The 10,270-nt window shown below is 36.1% G+C and overlaps 1 non-coding gene across 1 annotated transcript; it reads right to left on the bottom strand.

Moving 5' to 3' along the window:
• Positions 1 to 7,661: 7,661 nt before the first annotated feature.
• LOC130972555 (small nucleolar RNA R71) lies at positions 7,662 to 7,765 on the bottom strand. Its single transcript, XR_009083717.1, has one exon. It is a non-coding gene; the product is annotated as a small nucleolar RNA R71 (small nucleolar RNA).
• Positions 7,766 to 10,270: the final 2,505 nt, after the last annotated feature.

The raw sequence follows: 10,270 nt of genomic DNA, 5'->3' as shown, positions 1-10,270 counted from the left end.
TGCTTGTGAATTATTGTTCGGCCAGGAAGAACATCACAATTGGGGTTATTTTGATGATTTTAGGACTATTGTGAATGAGAATTATTGAGAAAAATTGATGACGTTTGATGACTGAGAGATTAATTGAAAAATGGTGAAAAATCGGTTACCGTAAAGCTTGAAAATGGATTTAAAATCTTATATATTTTCAAACAAATTTCAATAAAGGATTTTTGAGTATAAAAAGTTTTGCTTGTCACCAACATGACATTATTATTTTGAGATTGAAATTATATTTTGATAAAAGTTAAGATTTTTTTGTAAATATATAAGTTTTGGGATATTTTGAGTAAAAAGTAAGAGTTCAGAGACGAACAGATATTTTATAAAAATTATGGTTTACTTTTATAAATATTAAAATATGTGAGATTTAATTAATATTTTTCTAAAAATTTTGGGATAAAAACAAATACTTACAAGCTTGGGGTTTAAAGTATAATTTCTGAAAGTACAAGAATAAAGGTTAATAAAGCTAGTTTTTGTATAACAAAAATAGAAATATTAAATATTAATACTTCTTAATTATTATGGTAATATGCATAGTTAATTAGTATATTTTTGTTAAATCTATTATTTTATTTTTTTTTGTTAATTTTTATTTAATAAGAAAGAAAAGTAAAGTATAAGACTTTTTAAAAGTATTAGAAACACAGAGTATTATTAAAGAGTTTTATAATTCTCTTTTCATAAGATATTTAGGGAAAGAAGAGAAAATAGTGCAAAAGTAATTAGATATTTTGAGATTTATAAAGAAAAAGACTAAAGAAAGAGAAAAGATAAATCAGCACATGTGATTATGGGAAGGTCACGAGAGGGTGACGATAGTATGGTTATGGTATCAAATGATCAATGTTAATAAGCCATGGGCTTTGTTAGTGAATGATTGTGTAGGGACGCCCGTAAATATGGAATGGCTTCCAGGAGAAGGGGTCACATGCTTCAGCTAGAGAATCAGTACCTGTAAGTATTTCCAGAGATCATGTTTGACATACTTCAGCTGGAAAATCAGCGCCTGCAAGAAGTAGAAACTTGTAGAGGTTATGTCGCTGGAATGCCTTATCTGACTTGCGAGTCAGATTGTGTTGCGTGCGGGTCGAAACCGACAAATGAGCTCATTACTTGCTATAGGAGTAGACATGCATCATCCTTGCTGCGCATTTGCATTTTACTTGATAATGTGAAGTTGTTTGTGATTGTCTTCTTGCATTTGTGCATTCCTTAATGATATTCTAAATTTTTATGACTGGCTATTTCTCTGTGATTCTTGAATATTTGGCTGTGAATTAGTTAAAATGTGATAATACTAACTTAATTAACTACCCACGACCCTCCTAAGAACCCCCAATTCTTACCCCTTCGTTCCTTCCCCATCAGATGGAGCGGGCGTCCTGTTCTATGAGATGGACCATACCTATATATATGAGGATCCTAAGGAGTGTTCGGATGTGCTTAAGGTTTCCTCTGACGACGACAGTTGATGCTTGTGAGCTGAGGATGTGACTTTTCGGAGTTTTTTTAAGCCTAATTTTTGTGTTTAGTCTCTCACTTTTGATTAGACTCATTGAGAGAGTAAGATGTATATAGTTGACTGGGCTAGTTTTTGGAGTGCCAGTTTAGGGGCTTCCTATATGGACCAGGGCTTGGAGTGTTGATTATATATATAGTAACAAAATGTGAAGGGAATAACTTATGACCTGTATGACAATATATATACATATATGTAAGTAGTATGTATGATATATATTATCTCTATCTCTGATGTTTGTGTTATTTTATCATACTTATTTAATTGTTAATTTTTTCAAAAAATCGATCTCACGCTAATATAATTACAGGCTTAGTAACAAATATGTAGTTAATTTTTAGGAAAGCAAGTCAGTGGAGCTTGATTTTTAGTATGATCATGAAGTACTGAAAATTGGGTCATTACACTTAGCAAAGGATACCTCTCAAGTACATGACACAAAACAAAAATACAACCAATAGAAATTTGAAATCACTCTTGGCTTTTCTCTCAAGTGTTTCTCTTAGCCTTTTCTCTCAATGGCTTTTATCAATGCCCCTCTCTATTGCCTTTTTCCACATAATGTATACAAAGAAAAATATAACATTGAAATAGAAATACAACCAATAAACCATGAAAGAGATGATGATTCACAGCCTTTACACTATAAGTTGAATCAGGTTAAGCTTTTTCTAATGAAGCTCTCCATCTTGGCAGAAATATTTCGTTGATCTAGAAACACTATCCAAAATGTTGAAATCTCACAGGGAAGCTCTTAATGAAACTTAGATTCTCGTTCTCTCTCCTTGAGCTCAAATGAGAATCATTTTCCTTTATGTATTTTGCTTTGAGCCATGACTAGGATTTCTTCAAACTCAACTTCTTGGTTCTTAAACTAGCTGTAACCCCATTTTACTTTTCTTTCATTCAGACCACAAAATTAGGGATTTGAAATATGATTCTGGGCTTAACCGAGAAGATGGTTGCAGCATCAAATTGCATGCTCGGTGAGATTCCCAAATCCACACTCTTGAAATTGTGCATTGGCACCAAGAAACGATGTAAACTATTGATTCATAGCAGAGAAAATTCAGTCACCACTTTCTTCATCTTGCCCGAAATGGTGTGCAGAAAGTAGGAGAAAATGTGAAGCAATTAACTTGCATGTTAAAGAAAATAAATTATCTTTAACCTCTGATTGTGCTAAACTTGCTTTTGCTTAACTTGATTTGACATTAGCTTCATTGGTTAGTGTTTCGATGGTTTACCTGAAACGATGAGGTCGATCTCAAACGAGATCTTCTGGTGTGATCGGAGCTGTCGTGTCTGACTTGTTGGAGCTTGAGGTGCTGCTGGTTCTTGATCACCAGAGGATGGTGGTACCTGCAAAAGACTCTGAAGCTTAAGTCAGCATGGGCTTTAAGCAGTTTTTTATGTTGACTTATAGTATGAGTTATTCCTGGGTGCTCCAGTGTATTTATAGTAGTATGGAGTAACCTTCCTTGAGATAAGTTAGTTATCTTATCTTATCTTTTGCAGGTAAGATCACTTATCTTTTAGCCAACCGCCTTCAGGAGGGCTGTGATCCTCTGTTTTTAGGCCTTCTTAGGCCTCTATGACGATTTGGCCGAGCTCTTTAGGAAGAAGTGGGTGACGAGCCAACCTTACAAGAGGTCAGTCGTTTTGTCCTCGTGCAGCCCGGGCCATATAGCTCGGTCCAGGGTATGAATAGTGCCCCTGCTTGAGCTTCGATCTTTCCCTTGAGGTCATGTTTTTAAACTTCGACCCCTTTGAGGAAGATCGTGTTGAAGCATTTCGTCCGAACTACTACTTTCTTTAATGACTTTCAAAATGTGATGCGTTTTTTTACTTTAAACGTGGCGTCATTCCCTAGCGCTTCAGTTTCTAGTGCTTTTAAAGCCTTTTAATAGGGCTTTTAATTCCTTTTTCCGTTTCATTCCCTCGCTTAATTTGAATTTAGAGAAGTTTTGTTCTTTCCTTTTGTTTGAAATAAAAAAGGGGATTTTTTTTCTTTTTCGTTTCTTTGCTTTCGTCTGTTTCATTTGCTCAGGGAAAGAAGCTTCCTTTCATTCATCTTCTGATTGCTGCAGCACTCCAAGATTGTTTCTTTCTTGGATTTCCAGAGTTTTCATCTCTTAGTGGAGATTGTTCGTGACTTGCTGCTTGCTCATTCGTCTTCTTTTGCAAGTTGGTGCTTGATGAGCGGATAATTTATACGCTTTTTGGCATTGTTTTTAGATAGTTTTTAGTATAATCTAGCTACTTTTAGGGATGTTTTCATTATTTTTTATGCTAAATTCACATTTCTGGACTTTACTATGAGTTTGTGCATTTTTCTGTGATTTCAGGTAATTTCTGACTGAAATTGAGGGACCTGAGCAAAACCCTGATAAGGAGGCTGACAAAGGACTGCTGATGCTGTTGGAATCTGATCTCCTTGCACTCGAAATGGATTTTCTGGAGCTACAGAACTCCAAATGGCACAATCTTAATGGCGTTAGAAAGTAGACATCCAGAGATTTCCAGCAATATATAATAGTTCATACTTTATTCGTGATTAGACGACGTAAACTGGCGCTCAACGCCAGTTCCATGCTGCATTCTAGAGTCAAACGCCAGAAACACGTCACAAACCAGAGTTGAACGCCAAAAACACATTACAACTTGGCGTTCAACTCCAAAAGAAGCCTCAGCTCATGTAAAGTTCAAGCTTAGCCCAAGCACACGTGGGCCCCGGAAGTGAATTTCTGCATTAATTACTTACTTCTGTAAACCCTAGTAGCTAGTCTAGTATAAATAAGACATTTTACTATTGTATTAGACATCCTGGATTGTATTTTTTATCCTGTGATCACGTTTTGGGGGCTGGCCATTCGGCCAAGCCATAACCTTTATCACTTATGTATTTTCAATGGTGGAGTTTCTACACACCATAGATTAAGGGTGTGGAGCTCTACTGTACCTCAAGTTTTAATGCAATTACTACTATTTTCTATTCAATTCAGCTATTCCTGTTCTAAGATATTCGTTGTACTTCAACATGATGAATGTGATGATCCGTGACACTCATCATCATTCTCACATATGAACGCGTGACTGACAACCACTTCCGTTCTACTTTAGACCGGGCGCATATCTCTTGGATTCCTTAATCAGAATCTTCGTGGTATAAGCTAGATTGATGGCGGCATTCATGAGAATCGGAAAGTCTAAACCTTGTCTGCGGTATTCCAAGTAGGATTCAGGGATTGAATGACTGTGACGAGCTTCAAACCCGCGATTGTTGGGCGTGATGACAAACGCAAAAGAATCAAGGGATTCTATTCCAACATGATCGAGAACCGACAGATGATTAGTTGTGCCGTGACAGAGCATTTGGACCTTTTTCACTAAGAGAATGGGACGTAGCCATTGACAACGGTGATGCCCTACATACAGCTTGCCATGGAAAGGAACAAGAAGGATTGAAAGAAGGCAGTAGGAAAGCAGAGATCCAACAAGGACAAGCATCCCCATACACTTATCTGAAATTCCCACCATTGAATTACATGAGTAACTCTATCTTTATTTTCTGTTTATTTATTATTATTATTCGAAAACTCTATAACATTTACTATTCGCCTAACTGAGATTTACAAGATGACCATAGCTTGCTTCATACCAACAATCTCCGTGGGATCGACCTTTACTCACGTAAGGTATTACTTGGACGACCTAGTGCACTTGCTGGTTAGTTGTGCGGAATTGTGACTAAGTGTGATTCACGTTTGAGAGCGCTACTAAGTTTTTGGCGCCATTGTTGATGATCACAATTTCGTGCACCAAGTTTTTGGCGCCGTTGCTGGGGATTGTTCGAGTTTGGACAACTGACGGTTCATCTTGTTGCTCAGATTAGGTAATTTTCTTTTTTATTTTCTTTTCAAAAAGTTTTCAAAAATATTTTTTCAAAATTCTTCCTCTATTTTCAAAAAATCCTTTAGAGTTTTTAAGAATGAATTCTAGAGTTTCAAAATGGTATGCTGAAACTTGGCTGGCCATCAAGCTTTAGACTAACCTGGTATGATTCCTGGAATTTTGATTGAGGACTTTGAATTCATTACTTCCTTTTTTTCCTATATGTTTTCGAAATAAAATAAAATAAAATTCAAAAAAAATAATAAAATTATAAAAATAAAAAATATTTTTGTGTTTCTTATTTGAGTCTTGTATCATGTTTTAAGTTTGGTGTCAATTGCATATTCATTTTGTTCTTGCAATTTTCGAAAATTCATGAATTCATAGTGTTCTTCATGATTTTCAAGTTGTTCTTGGTAAGTCTTCTTGTTTGATCTTGATGTTTTCTTGTTTTGTGTCTTTTATTTTTTTTCATGTGCATCTTTGCATTCATATTGTCTAAGCATTAAAGATTTCTAAGTTTGGTGTCTTGCATGTTTTCTATGCATAAAAAAATTTTCAAAAATATGTTCTTGATGTTCATCATGATCTTCAAAGTGTTTTTGGTGTTCATCTTGACATTCATAGTGTTCTTGCATGCATCATTGGTTTTGATCTAAAATTTTCATGTTTTGAGTCATATTTGTGTCTTTCTCTCTCATCATTAAAAATTCAAAAATAAAAAATATCTTTTCCTTTTTTTCTCTCAAAATTTCAAAAATTTGCGTTGACTTAGTCAAAAAAATTTTTTGAAATTAGTTAGTTCCTATAAGTCAAGTCAAATTTTCAAATTTTAAAAAAATCTTATCTTTTTAAAACTTTTTCAAAATTCAAATCTTTTTCATTTTTCTTTCATGATTTTCGAAAATTTCAACAAATTATTTTCAAAATCTTTTCTTAATTTTATTTCAAAATTTTCGAAACTTAACTAACAAGTAATGTGATTGCTTCTAAAATTTGAAGTTTGTTACTTTCTTGTTAAGAAAGGTTCAATCTTTAAATTCTAGAATATTATCTTTTAGTTTCTTGTTAGTTAAGTAATTAATTTTAATGTTAAAAATTAAATCTTTTCTAACCATATCTTTTTAATCATCTCTTTTCATTTTATCTTTTATATCATATCTTTTTTTCAAAATTTTATCCTTTTTCAAAAATTTGATTTTGAAATATCTTTTCTAACTTCTTATCTTCTTATCTTTTCAAATTTGATTTTCAAATCTTTTTCAACTAACTATTTGACTTTTTGTTTGTTTCTTATCTTTTTCAAAACCACCTAATAACTTTTCTCTCTCTAATTTTCGAAAGTACCACCCTCTTTTTCAAAAATTCTTTTTAATTAATTAATTGTTTTAAATTTTAATTTTAATTTTATTTCTTATCTTTATTTTTCGAAAATTATTTAACTCCTTTTTAAAATTTATTTTCGAAAATTTCTCCCTCTCTCATCTTATTCTATTTATTCATTCATTTACTAACACTTCTCTTCATCTCAAATCACTGCCCTTATCCTCACCCTTGTATTTGGATTCTCCTTTCTTTATCCCCTTTCTTCTTCTACTAATAATAAGGAACCTCTTTACTGTGACATAGATGATCCCTCTTCTTTTTCTGTTCTCTTCTCTTTCATATGAACAGGAACAAGGAAAAAGGCATTCTTGTTGAAGCTGATCCAGAACCTGAAAGGACTCTGAAGAGGAAACTAAGAGAAGCTAAATTACAACAATCCAGAGACAACCTTGCTGAAATTTTCGAACAAGAAAAGGAGATGGCAGCCGAACCCAACAACAATAATGAAAGAAGGATACTTGGTGATTATACTACACCTACTTCCAAGTTTGATGGAAGAAGCATCTCAATTCCTGCCAGTGGAGCAAACAATTTCGAGCTGAAACCTCAACTAGTTGCTCTAATGCAACAGAACTGCAAGTTTTATGGACTTCCATCCGAAGATCCCTACCAGTTTTTAACTGAGTTCTTGTAGATCTGTGAGACTGTTAAGACTAATGGAGTAGATCCTGAAGTCTACAGGCTCATGCTTTTCCCTTTTGCTGTAAGAGACAAAGCTAGAGCATGGTTGGACTCTCATCTTAAAGATAGCCTGGACTCCTGGGATAAGCTGGTCACGGCCTTCTTGGCTAAATTCTTTCTTCCTCAAAAGCTGAGCAAGCTTAGAGTGGATGTTTAGACCTTCAAACAAAAAGATGGTGAATCCCTCTATGAAGCTTGGGAAAGATACAAACAGATGACCAAAAGATGTCCTTCTGACATGTTTTCAGAATGGACCATGATAGATATATTCTATTATGGTCTATCTGAGTTCTCTAAGATGTCATTGGACCATTCTGCAGGTGGATCCATTCACCAAAAGAAAACACCTGCAGAAGCTCAAGAACTTATTGACATGGTTGCAAATAACCAGTTCATGTACACTTCTGAGAGGAATTCCGTGAATAATGGGATGCCTCAAAGGAAGGGAGTTCTTGAAATTGATGCTCTGAATGCCATTTTGGCTCAGAAAAAAATGTTGACTCAGCAAGTCAACATGATTTCTCAAAGTCTTAATGGATGGCAAAATGCATCCAACAGTACTAAAGAGGCATCTTCTGAAGAAGAAGCTTATGATCCTGAGAACCCTGCAATAGCAGAGGTAAATTATATGGGTGAACCCTATAGAAACACCTATAATTCATCATGGAGAAATCATCCAAATTTCTCATGGAAGGATCAACAAAAGCCTCAACAAGGCTTTAATAATGGTGGAAGAAATAGGCTCAGCAATATCAAGCCTTATCCATCATCTTCTCAACAACAGACAGAGAATTATGAACAGAGTACCTCTAACTTAGCAAATTTAGTCTCTGATCTGTCTAAGGCCACTTTAAGTTTCATGAGTGAAACAAGGTCCTCCATCAGAAATCTGGAGGCACAAGTGGGCCAGGTGAGTAAGAAAATCACTAAAACTCCTCCTAGTACTCTCCCAAGCAATACTGAAGAGAATCCAAAAAAAGAGTGCAAGGCCATTGATATAATCAACATGGCCGAACCTAGAGAGGAAGGAGAGGACGTGAATCCCAACGAGGAATACCTCATGGGACGTCTCTCAAGCAAGAAAGAGTTCCCTATTGAGGACTCAAGGGAATCTAAGGCTCATATATAGACCATAGAGATCCCATTAAACCTCCTTCTGCCATTCATGAGCTCTGAAGACTATTCTTCCTCTGAAGAGGATGAAAATGTAACTGGAGAGCAAGTTGCTCAATATCTAGGAGCTATCATGAAGCTGAATGCCAAGTTATTTGGTAATAAGACTTGAGAAGGTGAACCTCCCTTGCTCATCAGTGAACTAGATACATGGGTTCAGCAAACCTTAACTCAAAAGAGATAAGATCCTGGAAAATTCTTAATACCCTGTACCATAGGCACCATGACCTTTGAAAAGGTTCTGTGTGACCTGGGGTCAAGCATAAATCTTATGCCACTCTTTGTAATGGAGAAGCTGGGGATCATTGAGGTACAGCCTGCCATATTTTTATTACAATTGGCAAACAAGTCAGTAAGACAAGCTTATGGATTGGTAGAGGACGTGTTGGTAAAGGTTGAAGGCCTTTACATCCCTGCTGATTTCATAATCTTAGACACTAGGAAGGAGGAGGATGAATGCATCATCCTTGGAAGACCTTTCCTAGCCACAGCAGGAGCTGTGATAGATGTTAACAGAGGAGAATTAGTCCTGCAATTGAATGGGGACTACCTTGTATTTAAGACTCAATGATCTTCTTCTTTAACAATGGAGAGGAAGCATGAAAAGCTTCTCTCAGTACAGAGTCAAACAAAGCCCCCACAATCAAACTCTAAGTTTGGTGTTGAGAGGCCACAGCCAAACTCTAAGTTTGGTGTTGAATCCCCACATCCAAACTCTAAGTTTGGTATTGGGAGTCTACAACATTAACTTGATCACCTGTGAGGCTCCATGAGAGCCCACTGTCAAGCTATTGACATTAAAGAAGTGCTTATTGGGAGGCAACCCAATTTTTATTTATCTAATTTTATTTTTATTTTTATTGTTCTCTTATGTTTTATTAGGTTCATGATCATGTGGAGTCATGAAAAAAATATTAAAATTAAAAACAGAATCAAAAACAGCAGAAGAAAAATCACACCCTGGAGGAAGGACTTACTGGCGTTTAAACGCCAGTAAGGAGCATCTGACTGGCGTTCAACACCAGAGCAGAGCATGGATCTGGCGTTGAATGCCAGAAACAAGCAGCATCCTGGCGTTTGAACGCCAGAAAAATACCCTGAGGAGAGCTGGCGCTGAACGCCAGAAACAAGCATGGAACTGGCGTTCAACGCCAGAAACATGCTGCAGTTGGGCGTTGAACGCCCAACATGAGCATCACTTCGGCGTTTAAACGCCAGAATTGTATGCAAAGGCGTTTTACATGCCTAATTGGTGCAGGGATGTAAATCCTTGACATCTCAGGATCTGTGAACCCCACAGGATCCCCACCTACCTCAACTCACCCTCTTTCCTCTTCTTCACATTCATCCTCTCTTCCCCATAAACACTCTTCTCCAAAAAACCCTTCACCAATCACCTCAATCTTTCTTCCCAATTACCCACCTTCACCACTCACATCCATCCACCCTTCCCCATAAACCTCACCTACCTTCAAAATTCAAAATCACTTTTCCACCCAACCCACCCAATATGGCCGAACCTTAACCCCTCTCCCTCCACTATAAATACCCCTCCATTCTTCTTCATTTTCA

This window comes from Arachis stenosperma, chromosome 3 (genome assembly GCF_014773155.1).
Source record: "Arachis stenosperma cultivar V10309 chromosome 3, arast.V10309.gnm1.PFL2, whole genome shotgun sequence".
Lineage (NCBI taxonomy): Eukaryota > Viridiplantae > Streptophyta > Magnoliopsida > Fabales > Fabaceae > Arachis > Arachis stenosperma.
This window is presented reverse-complemented; position numbering and strand designations above follow the sequence as displayed.